The 23534-nt window shown below is 42.1% G+C and overlaps 1 protein-coding gene across 1 annotated transcript in view; it reads right to left on the bottom strand.

The window, feature by feature from the left end:
• The window catches only part of CAST (calpastatin), a 770242-nt gene that overhangs the window by 484241 nt on the left and 262467 nt on the right, over positions 1-23534 (bottom strand). The window lies entirely within an intron of this gene.

Below are 23534 nucleotides of genomic sequence, written 5' to 3'. Positions count from 1 at the left end.
TGATCTCCTTTAGGATGAACTGGTTGGATCTCTTTGCAGTCCAAGGGACTCTCAAGAGTCTTCTCCAACACCACAGTTCAAAAGCATCAATTCTTCAGTCCTCGGCTTTCTTTATACTCCAACTCTCACATCCATACATGACTACTGGAAAAAACATATTGGGTTTCTCCAAATGGTCATTAGGAGTGAAGAACCCTACTGTGTGACTGGGTTCACAGGTGACGTGAGAGGAGACAGAGTTGGCGTACTGCAGTTGAAGAAGGTAAGTGTGAGACCCTGGGGGTGACTTCCCTGGAATGAAGAAAGGGGCCAGACGAGGTAGCAAGCTGTGCAAGAGGCTGAAAGCCATGCAGCTTCTTGAAGACGGCAGGCTCTCTAGAGAAGTGGCGGGTAGCTGTGAGCAGTCCTGAGTTCCCCAGCCACAAGAACCTGGCCACCTTGCCTGCACTGGGCAGGGTAGAGTGTGGGAGTAGGCGTGGGGAACAGAGCCTCCAGCCTTACCAGGGACCATTCTGCCCAGATAATAAATGACCCTGATAAGCTGGAGGGGGAAGATATCTCTCTCTGAATTTTCTGGGCTGGGCCATCCTCCAAGGAGGCCTGACCATCCCTAAAGAGAAGGCACTGCGTTAATGACTCCTAACACCACTCTTAAGGGACAATTTGGAGCTTGATTTTTTTTTTTTAATAGTGCAATATGACCATTCTTGCACCTGAGCATCATGGAGAAACTTCATCCCCAACACAACGCTATTTTCTTGACAAAGCAGACAGAAAGTTTGCTCAAAGTGAGGAGAACATGGAATACATGTTGAATGAAGGGTCTGAGCCACATAAAATCAGTTTTTAAATCTTTAGACTCATGGGATCAAAGAATGCTGATATTGGAAGAGATCTGCTGAACTCAGTCTAGGTTCTGCTGCATCTCCTGCAGAATATTTTATATATTCTATATAAATATTTATAATATTTGATTTAAATATAAATTAAATATTATTAAATATTTAGATTTATATATAAATATAATATTATAAATATTTAGAATATTTATAATATTTTACCAATGAGAATATAGAGTTCAGAGAGGCTAAGGATTCTATCTAAGGCCACCCAGCATCACAGCGCTTCAGCCGGTTTAGTCTCATCCATTCTATCCTCAGAGCAGCCGCCCCTTCCAGCACCCACCTCCTGGCACCAACATGCTGCTTGTGCCCCTTCGCCCACCATGGTCCCCCTGCATGAAGCTGCCCTGACCTCAGGGCTCACCACGCAAAGTGACACCAGCTTGGGCTGTCCGGCTGCCTTCCCACAGCTGCCCTCCAGCCTCAGGACAGAGGTATCTCAGCTTTGGACCTGGTTTCTGGCCCCACCTGACAGCCCTGGCCAGCCCCCGCCAGTCTCAGCTGCATGCTGCACAGAAAGACAGCAAGGTGACCACCACATCGCCAGGCTGAGTCCTCGGCCTCATGTGGCTTTCACTTCACACCAGAGGCAACAGAGGCCTCTGAGCAGCGCCAGGACTTGCCCACACACCTAGGGAGCCTTAAATCAATAGGAAAAGCCCGCTCATTCTGGCTTTTCTCTTTCCAAGCTTCTTTTCCAAACAGGCAGCTCCTCAACGGACTATGCAGAGGACAGCAGGAGCTGCCCTGGGTTAAACTCCCCACCGAGAACACACTGTCCAGGTCACCCTAACTCAGGCCCATGCTGAGTCCTGGGAGAGCTAGCAGGGCCAGAGGAGCCTCCAGCTAACTGGGTCGCGCTCCACGCTGAGAGAGGACTGGGGAAAGCAGCACTCTGCGTTCAGCTGCTGCGATATGAATGGAATCAAGGAAAGGCAAGGAAAGAAGCTAGAAAAAGACTAGGGCTTCCCCCAATAAAATTGGCACCCCAAGCCCTGGGTCCTTCAGGAGAGAAAGGCCAAACAACAAGAACCAAAGCAGAAATCTACACTGTGAGCGCTGGTGGCCAAAAGGAAGCCCAGCGGCTGAAGCTCAAGGCACAGATGGGGCCCGAGCCTGGAGACCGAGCTAGGTGGGAGGGGAGAAAGGCTGGGCAGGACTGGCATGGACCCAAGTGAGTTTGCTGTGTGAGGCAAGACAGCTTGTTGGGTTTTTTTTTTGATTACCCTCTCCCTATTGGAAGCTAGAAATAAAACCACTCCAGTGCTGTCATTCCTAGAGACTCCCTGCCATTGCTCCATCCCCAGGCGGGACCTACACCTTGGTATCTAGGATCTCCACTACCAGGGTATCTCACGGGAGGGTCAACATGCTCTGTATGCAAAATGATTTTAAGGGTACACAACAATTTTCATTTTAATAGTTACAACATCTATCAGTTCAGTTCAGTCGCTCAGTCGTGTCCAACTCTTTGCGACCCCATGGACTGCAGCACGCCAGGCCTCCCTGTTCATCACCAACTCCCGGAGTTTACTCAAATTCATGCCCATTGAGTCGGTGATGCCATCCAACCATTTCATCCTCTGTCAGCCCCTTCTGCTCCCGCCTTCAATCTTTCCCAGCATCAGGGTCTTTCCCAAGGAGTCAGTTCTTAGCATCAGGTAGCCAAAGTATTGGAGTTTCAGCTTCAGCATCAGTCCTTCCAATGAATATTCAGGACTGATTTCCTTTAGGATGGATTGGTTGGATCTCCTTTCAGTCCATTAATTATAACAATCAACACTAAATTTTCAGTTTATGAGCGGGAAAGTTATTCAAAAGGAAAAAAGTCTGAGTCAACTCAGACAGCATTATTCTGACCAAAAAAAAAAAAAAAAAAATGAAGGTGATATACAACAGCCCTGAATCTGGGAAACACTGCCTAGGACCTTCCCAAGCAGGGACCAATGTTAGCTACAGTCTGCTGTGTAAGAGTGCCAGAGAAATGCAAGGTTGGAAACAGCATAAAATAATACATGGTGTGAATTCGCCCACTCAGTGTGGACACCCCGGAGGTTTGTTTTTGTTGTGTGTGCTTGTGGGGGGCTCTTTATTGATCTCTTGTTTAACTTTCCAGAGAGTAACATTTTATTTTCCCATATTACAGTTGGGGGACTCTGGGGCCTCCTTCGTCCCAAATCCCTTAACAGAACCAGTGACAGAAGAGCCGTGAAGGGCTTCTGGTTCCAAAGGCCTCCCTCCTTCAAGAGGAATAGCGAAGTATGAGGAATAACTGTTCCATCTTTTTCCAACGACATGTTGAATGCCAAACAGGGAGGCCACGTTAATTTTCACTTGTGACATAAGACAAACATTGGCCCATGAATGGTTATACCCCTGCCTTTCCTTGTCATCTCTTCATTATTTAAGGGTGGAAAAGCAAAACCAGTTAGACAAGGATTAGTCCGTAGTAACCTCCGCATCATAAAGTCTTCCAAATCAGTGAGATTTATGTCTACATACCCACCAGGCGGAGATAGTAACTCAGTTCAGTGCTGGGATAAAGTTGAAATGTATCAAATGTTGAATGTTGTCAAGGAAATAATTTCCTTAAACTCTGACCTTTGTTTTAGCTGGTTTCTTTCAAGAGAAGATAAATAAAAGCAAGAAGAGCTAAAGCTATATTAGTGCTGATGAATATGCAGAAATAAGGAAAATTGGCTACAATAGAGCACAAGTTGGTTGATCCAGCTGAGAAATAAAAACATGAATAATTTGATTTTTTGGCTAAAAGAACTGAATTTTTTTCAACAAATTGACCAAGTTCTTTACTGCTTTTGGTGTAGACTCTGCCTGCATTTCCTAGTTTGAATGTGGAAGATCCCACAAAACTCCCCGTCTGTCAATTTTTCCTCCCTCCTCCTCCAGTTTGGTTTTACGAGGCTCTGCCTGTAGAAAAGGGAAAGAGTTGTTGTTTTAGTCACCAAGTCATGTCTGACTCTGTGCAACCCCATGGACTGTACCCTGAAGGCTCCTCTGTCCACGGGACTCTCCAGGCAAGAATACTGGAGTGGGTTGCCATGCCCTCCTCCAGGGGATCTTCCCGACCCAGGGGTCAAACCCACATTTCCTGCATTGGCAGGTGGATTCTTTACCACTGAGCCACCTGGGAAGCCCGAGGGAAGGAGAATGAGAGATATAACCTGACACTCAAAGAAAGAGAAGAGAAATAAAGTAGAGAAAATAGAACAGAACTTGAGCCTCTCTCCAACTTATGACTGAAAGTTTTCTGTTCTATTCCTGCGTCTGCCTGGCGCTCAGTTTTACCACATGTAAATAAAGTAGTAGGACCCTTAGTCACGAATTCTTAATCTAGAATTCACAGATTCTGTAAGAGCGACATGTGATGTGTGTGAAGTCGCTCAGTCATGTCCAACTCTGTGCGACCCCATGGACTATAGCCCACCAGCCTCCTCAGTCCATGGGATTTTCCAGGCATCAATATAAATGTTCTTAAAACAAGGACAAAATATAGTGAATATACAATTTACTTTCTAAGGGTTGAGAAGAATCTATAGTTTTTATCTGAATAAAAACTGTTAACAACCACTGTCCTGGATGATTTATATGGTCACTTTCTGATCTTGTATCTTATTACTGCAACAGGCAGAGAATCAGAGGAAGCGGTTAACAGCCATGGGTCAGAACGACAGAAAACACAGAAGGCAGAGAAGTTATTGTTTTCCTTCTACCACCAATCCTGAGCACCTAAGGGTGCTTGTTCACCTTTCCCCAAAGTCACTCCAGGGTCTACATATCCATAAGTCATGGGCTATCTCCTCAAAAGAAAGGAATCTTGTGTGCAGAATACAAAGTATACTAGTTTTATGTCAATAATTCATAAAAGAATTCTTGGACCTTCACAAACTAGATTTGCACAATTCCTAACACATATTATTTTCATTAGTTTTGACAGAGAAGAAAATCCTCATGACAGCTTCAAGTGAAACTCCAGAATGACTCAAGCCACCATGCTGATGGTTGGGGCTTCTTCTAAACAGTTTTGATAACTGTTTAAAACAACAGGAGTCAGTAATCTGAATGGGAATTGAGGAGGACAGGGGTGGGAAGAAGCAATAATAAAATACCGTAATTAAAAAAAAAAAAAGATACCGCAATTAAAAACCCCAAACTGGCACAATTGTCTAAAAAAAATGAAGCCCCTTGGAGATACCCCACAGTCACTCTGTCCTTAATAAGCTAATGAGAAAGCTAGCTGGCATCACCCCTCCCCCACTTCCTGTTGGCACAGAGCATAACTGGGAGGAAGCCAGCGGACGCATCTCTTTTGTGTCCACCTCTGAGGGCCCAGCTAACACTCACCAGACACAGAGGGAAAAGATGTCCTAGGGTGAACCATATAAACTACTATTTTTGTAAAAAGACACTGGTCAAACATTGGCAATGTCATACGGCTCAACCTAGTATGCAGAATAATTCCAAAGAGGACATTCTAGCCAATTTGGCATTAGCAAGGTGCTCCTGACTCATCTTTCATTGGCAAAAATAATTGAGACTCTGGAGAAAAAGACAAGAGATGGTTAACTCACTGTGAAATCAAGTCAGTCCATCCTCAATGATCATGACAATGTTTAAAAAGAAATGTTCAAACACCAAGACATCTCTGAAGCCAGCTCAGAAATAGTTATGTGTCTTATAGTATTCAATTGAACAAACCTCTGTGAAGAAACTTTTGTACAAAGCACAGGCTGCTAACTATATAACCACTTGGGATTAATCTTAGAGGAAGGGAGAAAGAAACCCTTCCATGAACGGGGAAGAGCTAATACCTCAGGAATTATTTGCTAACAAAGAAAGGTTTCTGGATTATCACCATCATCTTCAAAATTATTAGATTTTTTAAAAAGTAATCTTTTGTGCATATAATCACAATAGTCATCGGTCTGGATATATTAATATCATAATTCCCAATTATAGTATCAATATCAACCCCAATATCAATATCAATTCCCAATTGCTGGATATTTAGGTTATTTCTAATCTTCTTGTATTTACTAATTTTTCTGTAAATAATACTCTTATATATTTAAAAGAGTACGATTTGGCAAAGGCTATTTTATGTCAAGGAAGTTTGACAACAACTAGAGTTTAAATGCTAAAGTTTAAAATTTTCTATGAGTTTAGGAGTGGATGGAAGAAACATTCAGGTCAGCTGCTCAGCTTCCCACAAGGACAGAGTCTAGTGGTTCCTCTCGAGTCAATTTCAACCAAGGCTGTGAGACTAAGGACGGTCCTTATCCCCACAAACCCAAGGGAAACTCTGATTTCACCAGCTTGATTACATTTTTATTTAAATTATTTTTCAATTCAAAGTTCCCAGGTTTTCCTAGAGAATATACCAATTTAAAAGATCATTTCCCCTAATAAGAACCTACTGATATCACAGGGAACCCTATTCAACACTCTGTGATGACCTGTATGAGAACAGAGTCCAGAAAAAGAGTGGATAATGTGTATGTATTACTGACTCACTTTGCTCTACAGCAGAAGCAAACACAACATTGTAAATCAACTATAAACCAAAGAAAAAATTCATCAGAATAAAAAAGAAAAATTAAGACAAAATGTAAGCATATTGAAGCCACTGAAAGCAATTGGTTATAACTAGAGTAATGGGTAGAGACAGGAATTTGGGTAAGGATGGTATTTAACATATTTTTTAGTATTACGTGATGGAGGTTCCAGTATGCCATACTTGTAACTTGAATTTACCTTGAATAAGCTAGCAATCTAATCAGCAATTTATGTTTTACCAATGGCCTGGCAGGGTACAGTCCATGGGGTTGCAAAGAGTCAGACATGACTGAGCACACACAATGTTTTGATATAATTATTTTCAGTAGTGTTGATAACAGGGTTAAGAATTAATACTAGGTACATTATAAAAATGAGGAAACAAACAATGTGAATAGAGTTTCTCAAAAAAGCAAAACTTTTAGTGTGGCAGCTTTAAGTAATTTGTCTCTGACTTCAAATCTAAAATTCTTTCAACGAAATATCTTGCATTTAACAGGTACTCAATTACTGTATTATGAGCTGGTATTTTACTAACAGCAAGAACCAAATAATTCAAGAGACCCAAAAATAAATAAATAAAAAAGATCATTTTTCTAACAGCTAACTTAAAGCATTGGGTATCTTTTTTTCCAGTTTTACCGATATATATAACTGACTCATAGCATTGTATAAGTGTATGGCATACAACATAATGATTTTACATATATATATTTAAAAATCCATAACCTCACATAGGTATAATTTTTTTCCTGTATGAGAACTTTTAAGATCTACTCCCTTAGCACCTTTCAAATATACAATATATTACTGTTAGCTATAGTCACCATGCTGTATATTTCCAGAACTTCTCCATCTTACAACTAAAAGTTTGTACCTTTTGATCACCTTCATTCACTTCCCTCAACCACTACTCCCTGCCTCTGGCAACCAGCAATCTACTCTTTGTATTTATAAGTTTGATGTTTTAGATTATACGTATAAGTGAGATGATACAGTATTTGTCTTCCTGTGACTTATTTCAGTCAGCCTAATGTCCTCCAAGTGTGAGGTGATACCTCACTGTGGTCTTGATTTGCATTTCCCTAACGATTAGTACCTTTTCATTTATCTGTTAGCCATCCGTGTGTCTTTTTTTAAAAAACTGTCTATTCAGTTTTTCTGCCCACTTTTTTAATTGGGGTGTTGGGGTTTTTTGTTCTTGTTACCGAGTTGGATGAGTTCCTTGTATATTCACATATCTTTTATATATATTTATATATTTTAGATGTGAACCCCTTGTCAGATATAAAAGTTGCAAATATTTTCTCCCATGCTGTGGGTTGCCTTTTCATTTTGTTGATGGTTTTTATTGCTGCGCAGAAGCTTTTTAGTGTCGCGTAGCTGAAATGGTTTGATCATGACAATAACCATTAAAGCCTTGTTAGGAGGAGAAAATTTCAGGAGCATGGACAGCAGACCTGAACTTACCGTGCTAGTGTTACTGGTTATCGGGCGTCCAAAGACGGGTATCAAAGACAGACTTCGACTTCATCATTTCTAAATATGGGCACGTAGGGAAACTGGGCAGTGGAGCCTAGATTCTCGAGGGGTCACCAGTAATATTTACAACCTCTGCCAGCAGGAGCAGGGCTCTTCTCCAAAGAAGGCCCATTCGTTTGTTCAGCATTATCCTGAGGGAGCCAGAAAGGGACAGTTTATTAGAGTTTAACAGTTTCATAGGTTAAACCCTCTAATAAGAGCAAGCTTTGTGGTTGAGTCAAAATATTAAAACAGATAATATGCTGACAAGCATACAATTTTTAAATTCACAGCTTATACTGATTTAAAAGTACACACACTGTCGCATTGTTTTCTGAGCATTTCTTTCCCTAATGCAATAGTGAAGCCAACTGCAGCCCCACATATACATATGCATGTACATGTACATATACACATGCATATGCATATATCCATATCCATATCCATATGCATGTACATGTACATATACACATGCATATGCATATATCCATATCCATATATACAGTCCCCACTAGAGCCTCAGTAACAGTGAATCCACAGGTATTAATAATAATGATAGTAATAGCATACAGTAAGTATTAATTATTTCATAATAAACTACTATAATAATACAAGACCAGCTAGAATTCTATACTGAGAAATAAAATTTAAGATATGATTCTTGCCATGTGGGTTAGAGAAAAAGAACTCATAAAATAATTTTAAAAGTTACCAAATGAGCTATCAATGGGACTTAGAGCAATAATTCCTAAAATGTATAATAGAGCCAATGAACAATATAGGAGGGAGAGAAATTCAAATGGGGGCTGGAGGAGTCAAGAAGCATTGATGAGGTAGAGCGTTAACTGACGGCTTCATGCTGAGTTTCATTTTTCCATGGCGAGAGAGGAAATGAAGGGGTTACCAAGTGGAAAGCCAAGGCAAGCAAAAATGAAAAAGCAGGAAATGGCATCTTTGGAAGTTAGTGAGTGCAGATCAGTTTGGCTGGAATAAAGGGCCAGATTTTTTCTGAAAGTAGGTAAGACATAACTCTAGTCATAAGTCAGAGTTAGAGGCGATGTAACTTTTGTCCCAGCAATGGGTTAGTACCAAATACACAGTTTTGTAAAGCAGTTCAGCTCACATCCACAAAGGGAAATAATACTAAGTTCACTCATGTTTCTAATCTGCAAAGACAAATGAAAAAGATAACTCCATTCAGCACATTTAAGACTCATCTGGGCCTCCTGGGGTATTCCCTTTGGTCTCATAGCTTGGTATTGGTCTGACAGAGCTGACAGATGCTTTGAGTGTTTCACATTTTTCAGAAAAGTGGTTAGAAATAATAGCTGGGATCATATGAATAAATCTTCAGTAGTCAATGAAAAGACTTTGGGAAACCCCAAAGCACAAGAACAGAAGACAGAAAGAGAACAGACAAAAGTTGGGCAATTCTAAGCAAAGCCGCTCACTTCCTCATTTCTGAACCAGCTGTACTGCTGTTAGACATCTGGGCTGATCAGTGCCATCTGGTGAAGGAAGTAGGATGGCAGTAAAGCAGAAAAACCATCATCAAAGCAACTAGGATCTATATGTCACTTATAAATCATCAAACACTTTCAAAACACATGATGTGATTTAAAACTCGCAAAACTGGTGAGGTCAATGGGATGGTTCTTATCCCTGTTCTAGAGATATGGATGCTGTCAGTGCCCGTGTACATAACCATCCTAAGTTATTCCCAGAGTTATTCATTAGCCTGCTCTTCCAACTTCTGGTCCAGTGGTTTCTTTGACTACAGAATTGTTTTCCTCTACCTTAGAGGAACAAAACAGCTAAAAGAATGAATATAAAGAGAACTTTGTCTTTTATTTTGGCTAATCAAAGATGTTCTTAAGTGTCTTGAAGACTTCATTACTGATTCTAAAAAATACATTCCCAGCCTAATAGCTGACTCATTAGAAAAGACCCTGATGCTGGGAAAGATTGAAGACAGAAGGAGAAGGGGGACGACAGAGGATGAGATGGTTGGATGGCATCACAGACTGAATGGACATGAGTTTGAGGAAGCTCTGGGAGATGGTGATGGACAGGGAGGCCTGGCGTGCTGCAGTCCATGGGGTCACAAAGAGTCAGACACAACTGAGTGACTGAACAACAACAACAGCAAACCTAATATCCTGCCAAATTTAGGCCAGTGTGTGTGTGGGGGGGGGGGGGATCACCATGCCTTTTTTAAAAGGGAGAGAATTCACACTTACAGGCACTCTTTATACATAATGGATTAACTAACATCTCCCCTATACAAAGAATGACACTAGTCATCCTTAGGAGAGCTGACAAAACTGTTTCTCAACTATTTCTGTTGTTCTATGGTTTGGATGAGGATCCTGGCAGTACACTTATTTTTGAAGAGGAATCCCTTGGCGGCCAGAAGGAAGTATCGCACTTTGACCTGCCTATGTGCTATGGAGGATTTTACAATATGATGGTAATGATAACAACTGTCATTTATTGAGAATTTATTACACGCCAAGGACTAGCATACATGCCGTCCACATATCTCATTTCATCTTCAGAAGAAAACTGGGAAGCAGGTGTTATTACCATCTTACGGATAACAAATTTGAAGCTCAGAGAAGTCAATTAACCTTGCCCAAAGTTACACATGGAACAAGGGGCAGAAGTGAAATTTAAGCTGAGATCAATTTTACTCCAAAGCCATCCCCTGGCCCCTTACACTACACTGCATCGGAAGGTACATCCTCCCATTCTCACTGCATGACTTGATTGCTTCTCCTCCAGCCCACCCTCAACCATTGCAGAGAAAGAGCAGACTTGCAAGCAAGCTAACAAAAACAAATGGCTGGGCAACGAGCTGGTCCCTGACATCTGAATCAATGTCGAAACTAAAAATAAGTACAAAGTCATGAATAATACAAGAGTGGAACCTGAAGGAATCTCAAGAGATTATAGACTCATTCACTCCAATAATCTCCACTGGGAACCTACCATGTGCCCCATAATGCACTAGAAGCGAAAGACGGAAAAAAGAAAAGTCATCCTTCCTGCCTCTGAGGACTTACATCTAAAAGGAAATGCAGGCACACAAACGGTTGCCATACAGCTAATAAATATGTACAAATTAAAGAGGGGGCTCAAAGATGAGAACGATCCACTCTGTTTGGGGTCCCAGTCCCAGTCTGGATGCTTGAACTGGGTCTGGAAGTATGAGTATGAGTCTGACAGATAAAACTTTGTGGGAATGATACTCCGAGAAAAGAGGAAGAAAAGATTCAAAGGGATGGGATATAAAATCACACAGGAGTTTTGGGGACACGTGAGTAGTTCAACCTGGCTAAAGTGTTGGCATAGAAATAGAAGACCAGTGAGGCTTGTCATGGAAAGCTTTGTAAGCAAGCCAACCAATGGGAGATGAGATGCCGCAAGAGAGACTATTGCAATAGATCAGGAAAGAAAGGATGAGGATCTGGGCTGAGGCAGCAGGACCAGAAGAAACCAGTTAAGGAAGAAAAGTAATACGGAAGCCAAATCAAGAGAAGTGAACTTAATGACTGATCAGAAGAAGGGGTCTGCCAGGTGATAGGGAGAGGGGAACAGTTGGAAGGAGGACACTCAGGTTCTGAGTTTGGGTCGGATGAGTGAATGGGTAAGGCAGGAAAAAGGTGAGGAATTCAATGGAGAGTAATTTTAAATAGTGGTATCCATAGAATCTCTTTCAGTGTCCAATCTTTTTGCCTTTTCATATTACTCATGGGGTTCTCAAGGCAAGAATACTGACATGGTTTGCCATTCCCTTCTCCAATGGACCACATTTTTTAAGAACTCTCCACCATGACCATGTCCATCTTGGGTGGCCCTACACGACATGGTTCACACTTTCATTGAATTAGAAAAGGCTGCCTCCTGAGAAATATGTATGCAGGTCAAGAAGCAACAGTTAGAACCCGACATGGAATAACGGACTGGTTCCAAATTGGGAAAGGTGTACACCAAGGCTGTATATTGTCACCCTGCTTATTTAACTTATATGCAGAGCACATCATGAGAAATGCTGGGCTGGAGGAAGCACAAGCTGGAATCAAGATTGCCAGGAGAAATATCAGTAACCTCAGATATGCAGATGACACCACCCTTATGGCAGAAAGCGAAGAGGAACTAAAGAGTCTCTTGATGAACGTGAAAGAGGAGCATAAAAAAAGGTGGCTTTAAACATTCAAAAAACGAAGATATGGAGCAGAAGCTGGCAACCCACTCCAGTATACTTGCCTGGAGAATTTCATGGACAGAGGAGCCTGGCGGGCTACAGTGCATGGGGTTGCAAAGAGTCGGACACGACTGAGCGACTAACTACAGCATTGTCTCTACCCTTGAGTAGCATGTGTCTCTATGAGAAATAGGAAGGCTTGGCTTACGATACACTTTCATATTTAAGGAGATAAAGATAAATGTATGAATGAACCCATTTTACTGAAATAACTGATATTTCTGAAACATCATGTGTCATGTGTCTTTAACCAGCCAACACTCACACTTAATCGACTTATTTTTTTATTTGCCTGTTGGGTGAGGAGGACAGTGTAACTACACAACCTTCCCAGATGAATCCCAGTTCTTCCCTCTGATTCCTCCTTAGAGAGGCTTCAGGAACAATTCAGTGATTTTCTCGAGGTTGAATTGCAGCCACAACAAAACAAAACACACAGCTAAATTAAGCTAAATGATAACAATACCTTCAGAGAAGGAATCTCATTTTTAATCTTACAAAAGATTGTATGAAGATTCCCTGTCAAGTAAAGTGACTAGAATTTTAATGGTTGAAATAAGTGTGTGTCAGTACAGATACAGGTAAGTTCCACAAGTGTCACCATTGACTTTGTCCCAGTATAAGGACTAATGACTAATATCGTTTGCCAGGGTATTTTGAGATTCCTTCCTTTTATTTTTTTAAGCAACATGTGATAGTATTACCTCATGTTAAGAAATATACTGTACAGAAAGACATAAAAATATTCATGTATTCACTCTGAACCCTTCTTGGGGTCTTACAATGATTACATGCCTAGTTTTGTATGGCCATTGTAGGCCATGTCATTTCTGTTGTGTTAATCGATGGCATTATTGTGAAGGCCCCTCTTCATGGTGTTTCATGTCTTGTCTAAGAAGTCTTCAGCAAGCTCTGGGTTCTTAAATCTCTGATACACGTTGAGTTACTTTTTGAATTAACCGTGTGCAGTTTACGTAGTGGGTTTTTCTTGTTTTGCCTAAGGATGTTCAGTTGTTCTGGCACCATTTGAATAGTTGAAGACTATCCTGCCTCTATTAAACTGAACTTAGTTGAAATAAAATCTGTTGGACATATTGATTTTTGGTCTGTTTCTGAGTTCTTTATGTTATCCTATTGATCTGTGTATTTAAACCTGTGCTAATACCACATTCAGAGAAGGCGATGGCACCCCACTCCAGTATTCTTGCCTGGAAAATCCCATGGACGGAAGGGCCTGGTAGGCTGCAGTCCATGGGGTCGCGAAGAGTTGGACAAGACTGAGCGACTTCACTTTCACTTTTTACTTTCATGCATTGGAGAAGGCAATGGCAACGCACTCCAGTGTTCTTGCCTGGAGAATCTCAGGGACAGGGGAGCCTGGTGGGCTGCCGTCTATGGGGTCGCACAGAGTCAGACACGACTGAAGCAACTTAACAGCAGCAGCAGCAATACCACATTATCTTGAATACTGTAGCTATCATTAAACCTTAAAATTGGATAAAGTGCTTGTATTTTCTTAATAGTTTTTAAAATTGATTTACCTTCCCTTGTCAATTTTTCCTTTGGTTTTCTGTATAAGTTTTAACATGTGCTTGTCTATAAATTAAAAACATCTTGGGAGATTTTTATAAGAAAAAAAAAAAAAAAAGATCTTGGTATCTGGTCCGATCACTTCATGGCAAATAGATTGGGAAACAATGGAAACAGTGACAGACTTTATTTTCTTGGGCTCCAAAATCACAGCAGATTATTATTGTAGCCATGAAATTAAAAGATGCTTGCTCTTTGGAAGAAAAGCTATGACAAACCTAGACAGCATATTAAAAAGTTGAGACATTACTTTGCTGACAAAGGTCCATATATTCAAAGCTATGGTTTTTCCAGCTGTCATGTATGGATGTGAGAGTTGGACCATAAAGAAAGCTGAGTGCTGAAGAATTGATGCTTTTGAACTGTGGTGTTGGAGAAGACTCTTGAGAGTCCCTTGGACTGCAAGGAGGTCAAACCAGTCCATCCTAAAGGAAACTAGTCCTGAATATTTGTTGGAAGGACTGATGCTGAAGCTGAAACTCCAATACTTTGGCCCCCTGATGCGAAGAACTGACTGATTGGAAAAGATCTTGATGCTGGGAAAGATTGAAGGCAGAAGGAGAAGGGGCCGACAGAGGATGAGATGGTTGGATGGTATCACCGACGCTAGGGACATGAGTTTGAGTAGGCTCCAGGAGTTGGTGATGGACAGGGAGGCCTGCCATGCTGTAGTCCATGGTGTTGCAGAGTCAGACACGACTGAACAACTGAACGGAGAGGATCTCTGGTGAACGTTCTGCAGTGTGTAGACACATGGAGAGACTCATGTAGTCCATTGGTCCAATGGTCACTCATGTAGACCATTCAGTTAGATCCTTGAATCCCCAGCCAAAATAAAATCTGTCCATTTATGGTATCCAGGTGACCCATTTTTCTCATCATGAAAAATACTGGCATTTTGAATTTACATTATCCTTCCGTCTAAGATTTTGGAGCTGACTTTTCCCACAACTGCAGATAAACATGCACAGGAATTCTCTAACTCCTTTCCTTTCCATAGGTTTGTTTTTTTCATAGCGATTCTCATGTTCAGTTCTAATTCCTGCCAATCAAGCATTCCTAATGCAAATACCCAAGGAACTGTATGGAATGATGACCAACTTTTACATAAGGACCTGTTTACTCTTGTCACTTCACAGAAGTTAAATGGCACCAGGGCCAAAGGGTGGGGTTAACAGTAATGTACCCGATCATGAAGGAAAAAAATGAGTTCTCAAGTAACACACATTAAGAGACTATCTTTATATATAAAAACTTGACTTAAAAATTGTTTTTAAATGTTTAATTGGCATCAGGCCCTCAGGGTGCAGTGTTACAGTAAAAACCCAAGAACACAGACATGTTTACTCTCCTATAATTGCCTTGAATTGTAAATAAAGGATTACTGCAAGGTAATATGAGGGAGGAAATTCCTTCTTTGTTAAAGATTTAAGAGTGCAGGTAGGGTGGAAATGAACTGATAAGTCTCACGTGTATCTGAATAAGCAAGAAAGGTGTGCAAGAGAGAATTGTTAAAGGACATTCTAATTATGATTAGGATAAAGGCCCGTTCAGCAAAGCAGTCTCATCTGGCTTCTAGTGATATCAGTCTGCATAATGGAAATAATAAGTTAAGGTCATGAGATTGTTGGAGTCTCTTGTGAATATTAGACTTATTTCCTCAGTGAGTCAGAGTTAGAATGTCAGAGAGATCAATTTATGTGAATACAATTAATAAGGTAATTAAGAAGTAGAGACAGCTCAAGAGGATATTGCCTGATAATTAATAACCAGCTGGAAAGGATGAGGATCCTAGGAAACAGTGAATTAAATAAAGATTGGCATGGAGAATTTCCATCAATAAGATATGGGCTATTGTTTAAGCCAGCTGGGGTTAGTATCTGCTGCCATCTGCTTAAAAAAATAAAACTCAGATTAAGCAGGGCTTCTTGGAATTTTATGGCTTATAATTTTATGTCCAATAATTTTACATTCTAGAGAGCCCAAAGAAAGGGGGCCAGAAACAAGGAGAGGGAAAGGGGGGCACAATGTCCTACATGAAAATAGCACCTGGCCTAGAGTGAGGGTCTGGGTTCTCCTCTCATCTCTGCTAGAGATTAGCTGAACAATCTGAAACAAAGTACTTCACATTCAGGTCTCCACTTCATTAGCCAAACAGGGTGACTGAACTCTATGACCTCGACAATTTCTTGCAGCTCTGAAATTTGAATTATAAACACAGCTCCTTAACAACGACAGCCACAAAAAGCTGAAATATGAACAGTCAGGCCAGAACCGGGGTGGTATTGTTGGCTGAGGGTGTTGAATAGGCACCAAGAGGTACTGAAGACCCAGATTTTAAAGAAAAAGGAAAAAATTTGAAAAGGAAAATATAAAAATAGTCCCATTTTCTTAAGTCATGTGTTTGAAAACAAACATAAGAAATAAAGTGTGGGACTGTGGTTTATTTCTCTTTGCAACTCCTGATACTTGTAAGCAGATAATTTACTGCTGTAAGGGGTCTAGCTATCAACAAAATGCCCCTTGTTATAAAAAATAACATAAAGCATTCACCTCAAAGTTCAAGCCGCTCTGTGACAGGTTCTCTGGAAACCAAAGCTTAAAAATCCAGGAACTTTTTAAACTACAGAGTCTTTGCTAACCAGATACTCCTTGGTTAGGTGACCCTTTGAAGATGGGTATAAAACATCTCTTGAATGCAGAGAAAGCAAGAAAACAGACAGCTGCTTGTCTGCCTGGACCACGGTATATCTCCCATGTGTGAGTGCTAAGTCCCTTGTTATCCCCCAGGCTGGAGACTGCCACACATGTGGGGAGATGGGAAGAAATCAAACATCTCAATAACAGACCCTTCCCCAGGGTCTTCAATAGCTTGCTCTTGTCAGAAAGCTCAATAGCTTCAATGTTTGCTCTTCTCAGAAAGCACCCAGGCGCCAGTAAAACTTGGTAAGGATGAGTAGGAAGGTCAGTTTTCTTAGGGGAAATGAGTCACTTTGCAGATGGCAACAGGCACCTTGCAAAGCACGTGTATGCAAAGAAGGGCCCAGGTTAGGGTTGAGAGGGATGAGGGACAGGCTGTGAGGTGGGGGAAGCTGACTGTTCACACCCATGCAAATGACCATGGGAGTTTTGGGTACCATCTGTCAAGGCTGCCTCCTCTCCCAGGCTGCCCACACAGCCTGCCTGCCTGTATAGCACCCTCAAGGTCAACCAGGGGCCTCTCAAATATGCCACTGAAGAATCCTAACCCAACTCCAAAGTCCTACTTGCATCTTTCTTTTCCAAGCAGAGCACTGGGGCATACTTTGCGTGGTGATGTACATTCCAAGAGCAGACACCCAAATAAACCAGGGCAGAAAAGTCCCCTCTGACTTCCTTCTAAGGGGCCTGCACTCCAGAGGGGAGCCCTTTCTTTCAGGTCCCCAAGCAACGTAAAGGTCATTTTGGCAGTTTATTTGGAGAGGTGAGACATCATATCATTGCAGCACACAGAAATAACTATAATCGACCTGAAGTCACTGAGAAAAGCAGCCAAGATAAATGTAGCTAAATTCAGTCAGCAGGACATCTCTATCTCATGCGTAGATTTTTCTTTATGCTCAAGTGCTTGATGTTGTGGAGAGAATAGTTAAGTTGGGGGTTTGGATCTAGGTTGTAGTTCAAGCCATTAGCCAGTTGCACGAGCTGGGCAATTCACCTCCTTGGGATTCACTTCTCTTACCTGTAAAGCGAGGACACTGTGATCTTTAAAATTCCTTCTAGTGTCAATTAATGGCCCAAATAATCTTGGACTGTGATTTTAAGAGGGCTGGAGGGCTGGATGTCCCAGCCTGGTCAGGAATTTCAAAACAAGCACACAGTCTGGGCAGTCTCTGCAAATTACCCCCCAGAGTGACATTCTGAGCATAAGAAAGGAACAAGGCTAATGTGTAAGAACTTATAATACTGTTTCATTAGCTTCAGATGCTAACGTAGTCGGCTGTTATCTACTGAAGCCATAGGCATTGGACATTTTTGATTGTCTCCTCTGGGATGAGGTGGGTGGTAAGGGATGAAGGATACTACTAACAGGAGAGCCCCCACCCCAAAAAAGGATGATCTGGCCGCAAATGCACGAATTCTGAGGTGGGGCTCTGTGTATATATTCTGGGCAGGTAGCTTAGCTGGGAGACTGGGGGGTAAGCTGGAGAGGCAGGTTGTGACCTCTCTCCTCAACCAAGTTGTGACCATGTGGGGATGAGGGCCTCCTGTTGCCAAGCCTTCCAGTTCCTCCAACCTCATAAATCTAGACTTTTGCTGAACTCATCTGGCTTTCAATACTGACGATGACTAATTCAGTTCTTTCAAAATACCAGAACTCCACAATACCAGGGCTCCAAAATCACTGCGGATGGTGACTGCGGCCATGAAACTAAAAGACGCTTGCTCCTTGGAAGAAAAGCTATGACCAACTTAGACAGCATGTTAAAAAGCAGAGACGTTACTTTGTCAACAAAGGTTGGTCTAGTCAAAGCTGTGGTTTTTCCAGCAGTCATGTATGGATGTGAGAGTTGGACTATAAAGAAAGTTGAGCACTGAAGAATTGATGCTTTTGCACTGTGGTGTTGGAGAAGATTCTTAGGAGTCCCTTGGACTGCAAGGAGACCCAACCAGTCCATCCTAAAGGAAATCAGTTCTGAATATTCATTGGAAGGACTGATGCTGAAGCTGAAACTCCAACACTTTGGCCACCTGATGTGAAGAACTGACTCATTGTAAAAGACCCTGATGCTGGGAAAGATTCAAGGTGGGAGGAGAAGGAGATGACAGAAAATGAGATGGTTGGATGGCATCACCAACTCAATGGACATGAGTTTGAGTAAACTCCAAGAGTTGGTGATGGACAGGAGGCCTGGTGTGCTGCAGTCCATGGGGTGGCAAAGAGTCAGACACGACTGAGCAACTGAACTGAACTGAACTGAAAATACCAGACTTCCCTAGGCAGGGGAAAGGGGAGATCAGGCTCAGGCTGCAGGCTGCTAGTTTTGCCACCCTCTCATCTTACATGGCAAAAACTAACTTGCAGCATTCCCTTGCCTTAAAGAAAAAGTGTTCAAAAGAAATGCAGCCATCTGAGCCATTGTACAATACTACAAGATCGGTTTAGACAGGAGGGGGGTGACGATCTAATTGCATAACTAGGAGAAACACACAGCACATGATGGGGAGCTGCAATGGAATGCTCTGCAATGGATGCTGTGGCTTGCTCAGGAGGAAAGGTACAGGCTAACCCTTCCTGCTTCACCAGGACTTGAAACCTGAAGACTCCAGAAGCTTTTTCAGCAGGATGAGCCCCAAAGGATCTCTGACACATCTAGTACAGAAGAAAGGTGTGGACACCTCTTCATACCTGAGAAGGCTCTTCGTCTGTATTATAAATCAAAACCCACTAGGCTGGCCACAGGCGTTACCCTGCATGTGAGGGGAACTTCATCTGGCTTTCTCCAGCTTCAGTCATCTGACTCTGATACCAGATATTTGCACTCTGGAGCACCTAACATTTCCTTTCTTGAGTGACTTAACACTGATGCAGTGATTCACTTTTCTAGCACATAATGTCATCTGATAAGTTATGGAACCCAAAGGTGACAGCTGTTTGCTAACAGCACTGCATGGATGGTAACACTGTACTATTTTTTTAAAAAAACACTTTAAGCAGCTCTCATGTTGTTGTCACATCTGCTGGGACTGTGATACACAGAACATCCTGTGACGACAGTAGGTGTGGTCTTATTATACCCATTTCACAGATAGACTAGCCAAACTTTGATCCCTGTAACACCCTCTAGGGCAGGTAATGGGGCATGGGCTCTGGAGTCAGGTTTAAACCCTGACATTGACTCACATCAGCTGTACAAGCCTGCACAAATCACTTTATTTCCCTGTGCCTCAAATTTCCATATTTGAAAAATAAGAATAGTAGTATCATACTCTACCTCAGAGTTGTCATGAGAATTAAATGAGTTGATAAACATGTAAAGCACTTAGGGAATGGCCTGGGACAAAGTAAGCACTATAGTGTTAGCTGTTACTACCATCATTTTCCAGATGAAGCGACCGAAGCACAGAGTGACCCAGGTGATCTGAGTACAGGGTTTGCAATCATTTCACTGTGGCTCAATGAAGACACCAGGAAACAAGGTGCTGAATGATATGTCAGTCATTCATCACACAAGGATATGGAATCCAGGAGTCTTGACTCCAGGTCTAGCATCTTTCCACCTCACCCTGTAGCCCTTGGGTATCACAGCATGTGGGAGAGAACAGGTGATGAAAGTGAAAATATGTGGACCACACAGCAGCTGGTCCCCTCTCACTGTGAACAGAGCTGAGTGTCTTGATGGACTGATGTCCCAGAAAGGCACAGCCCTCTACAGCCAAGACCAGTAGGAGGAGGAGGAGAGTCCATCAGTCCAGAAGCGCAGCTCCCTGTAAACTCATCAAGCTATTACCACTGTTAGCTTGGATACGTGTGTTCTGACATGAGCAAAGAAGGGCTCATCCCCCACAGGGAGTTCTTTCAGTTCAGCCCAACATACTAAGTACGTTTTAAGTCAGAATAATTGCCCACTCCTGCCCTGAGGAGTTTCAAAGACACAGTGACTTGCTAGATGTCCTGAAATTGATCACTTCATCATCAAACAAGCCAGCCAGGGGAACAAACGCTTTGGCAGGAAGACTAACAGGCAAAAAAAAAAAAAAAAGAATCATCTTATGGTTACTAATGTTTTTGCTGCTATGACTAAAGATTGCTGTGATTTTTTTTTTTTTTTTTTGAGTTCAGATGCCTGGATATTTTACTGCTGAAAATGTCAAGCCACTGAGCTATTGTGATGATAACTGACCATGCCATGAGTGCATTTCAGGACTGTTTTTCTGTTGTTATGCGGTCAGCATTATAGATTCAGAATAAATTTGAGCGACTGCTGATCTGCCTTCCAACACGCAGCATGACTGGCTCTGAAGCAAGCATTAGCTCTGCAGGCTATAAATGTACATCATGAATGATGCCAGAGTACGGATATTACCAAACCTCTCTGCGTGCTTTCTATGTGCTCTTTGTTCCCTGACAAAACTCTTTAAGGCGCTCTCCCCAAAGGGGCCCACCTCAGCTGACCCAGGAATTCACTCCACCTATTAAGTTAATATAGCAACCTGCCCAGTCAAAGCTTCCCGAGTGCTGCTGCGTGCAATGGAGCGACGGGATGTGATGGTTTTTAGAAGTGGCTAATTTAAAACGCTTTGCACTTCCTTGGAAGAGGGTTTCATGTAATAGGACTAAATAATTATTATAATCATCGTCATACATATTCATTAAATAAGATCATTTTTTCAAGTACATACAGAATAAAGTATCCTAGATTTTAATTGTAAAATAGGATGGCATTTTTCTAATGCAGTGCTCCTCAGTTAAAGTAAACCAGTGGTTTTTCAGAACAGCTGAATGTGTGAAAAGTTTACCTGGCAATGCCCAACTGGGCAAGTCTCTCCGTGTGTGTGTGTGTGTGTGTGACCATCTGTGTGTGTGTGTGTGTGTGTGTGTCTTCAGTTGCTTCAGTCGTGTCCGACTCTTTGTGACCGCATGAACTGTAGCCCACCAGGCTCCTCTGTCCATGGGATTCTCCAGGCAATAATACTGGAGTGGGTTGCCATGCTCTCCTCCAGGGGATCTTCCCAACCCAGAGATCGAACCCCCACCTCTTACATCTCCTTCATTGGCAGGCGGGTCCTCTACCACCAGCCCCACCTGGGAAGCCCCAAGCTTTTCCCTAGGCATCTAGTATTCAGGGCCCTTAATGACTCAAACTTAGTCCCTCCCTTGGTACCAAGAACATAGCTAGGTAATCTTTTGAGACCACCCAAGTTTGGGTACTTCCCATTCAACCATATGTAAAACAGAGACCTTATGTGTAATAGAAAAAGCAACCTTACTTAAAAGAGCCTAAGTAAAACTAGAAACAGATTTACTTGACAATTCAATTAGACACATATCACATACATATTACAGCATCTATAACCCAGGTATGGTCTTATTTCCTCTCTAATTCCTCTCTCCTCACTTATTTCCTCTCTCCTCTTCTGGCCCTGGGTGGCTTGGATGGGAGCGTGAGTTCCCTTCTTGCATCATTCGCCTTTGGGATTCCCATTACACCTTCCATGGGGAATTCTCACACTCTCTCTGCATTTTCTCAGCCTTCCCGTCTACCTGCAGAAAGTTTCCTGGAGACAGCAAGTGCAGCTGTAGGTGATTTCAGCTGGAGTCTTGCTACTCCCTGCACACTGATGCTCGGCTTTCTCTCATACTGACAGTTCTGCTCCCCTGCTGTGCTCTTCTCTGCATCTCATCCCAGGTTTGTACATGTTCTTGTTGTTAACAAGAAAACTGTTAGCTTGGGTTAGCTCTCAGACATGTTTTAGCTGGAGACATATTCTCAGCTGGACTGCAGAAGGTCTCTGGACCTCTGGGGAGTTGGGGACAACAGAAAGACAGAGAAGATATCACTCTGGACTCCTAGCTATGACTCAGTTTTGAGCTCTAGCACATGTAATGCTATAGGTTAAGATTCTACTGCAAGTATGATTTCCTTGGCAAACAAGCAAACGGAGAGGTTTGAATACTCAGTGATCAAAGGCACTCCTTTCTTAACTACGTCACTCCCGGGTCAGGAAACTTACTATGTATGTTCACTGTTCTGATTATCTACTGCTGGGTGACAAAAGCTTCTAAGATGCAGCAGCTTAAAAAGACGCCCTATTGTCAAATCTCCAGGTGTCATGGGTCAGAAATTCAGACAAGATTCAACTGGGTGATTCTTTTGTTCCAAGTGCCATTGAAGGATTCGGTTGGTGACATTCAACTCTCAGGGTCTGGAGGGTCCACAACAGCTCACTCATGTTACTTGATAGGGATGGCAAGAAGGGTGAGCTTAGCGGGGTCTGTCAACGAAAGTTTCCACTCAAGGCCTCTCTAGGATGGCAGTGTCAGAGAAGATGGACTTCTTGTATAAACTCTCAGCTCCCAGAAGAGGATTCTAAGAGACAGGAAGTAGAAACCAAGTAGAGACAAGTAGGGTCTAAGCTCAGAAACCGAAACAGTGTTATTTCTATTATTCTATTAGTTAAAGCTGCCTACCTTCAAAAGGAAGGCAATAGGCCTCTCCTCTCAATGAGAAAAGTAGCATGGAATATGTGGACTTCTCTAGTCTACTGTAGAGGCAGACCTTTACATGACCCAAAAGGCCACAGGGTCAGTGACTCCACTCATTTCTGATCTCAGTTCTCTTTCTGGTCTTGCATCCTAAACTGGCTAAGATGATCAATCCAACTACATTTTCTTTACTGGCAAACCTGGGTCAATAATAGCATTGTCCACCATGTATTTCGGAACTTCCAAGAGCACTATTTCCTACAATTCATTACACTGTGTAAAGAGATTTGTGTTGGCTAGGGTTGACAGATAGTATACAGGACACCTAATTAGATTTAAATTTCAGATAAACAGGAAACTGCTTTTCAGTATAAGTATGTTCCAAATATTGCATGGGATATACTCATACTAAACAATTGTTTGTTGAGTCCCAAGGCCTAACATTTTGCTGATGTGGCTAAAGCAATTACATACATATCATAATCTGATAATG

This window comes from Bos grunniens, chromosome 7, assembly GCF_055505025.1.
Source record: "Bos grunniens cultivar Pamir isolate PY7600 chromosome 7, Bosgru_T2T1.0, whole genome shotgun sequence".
Lineage (NCBI taxonomy): Eukaryota > Metazoa > Chordata > Mammalia > Artiodactyla > Bovidae > Bos > Bos grunniens.
The sequence above is the reverse complement of the archived record's forward strand: the minus strand, read 5'-3'. Positions and strand labels throughout refer to the sequence as shown.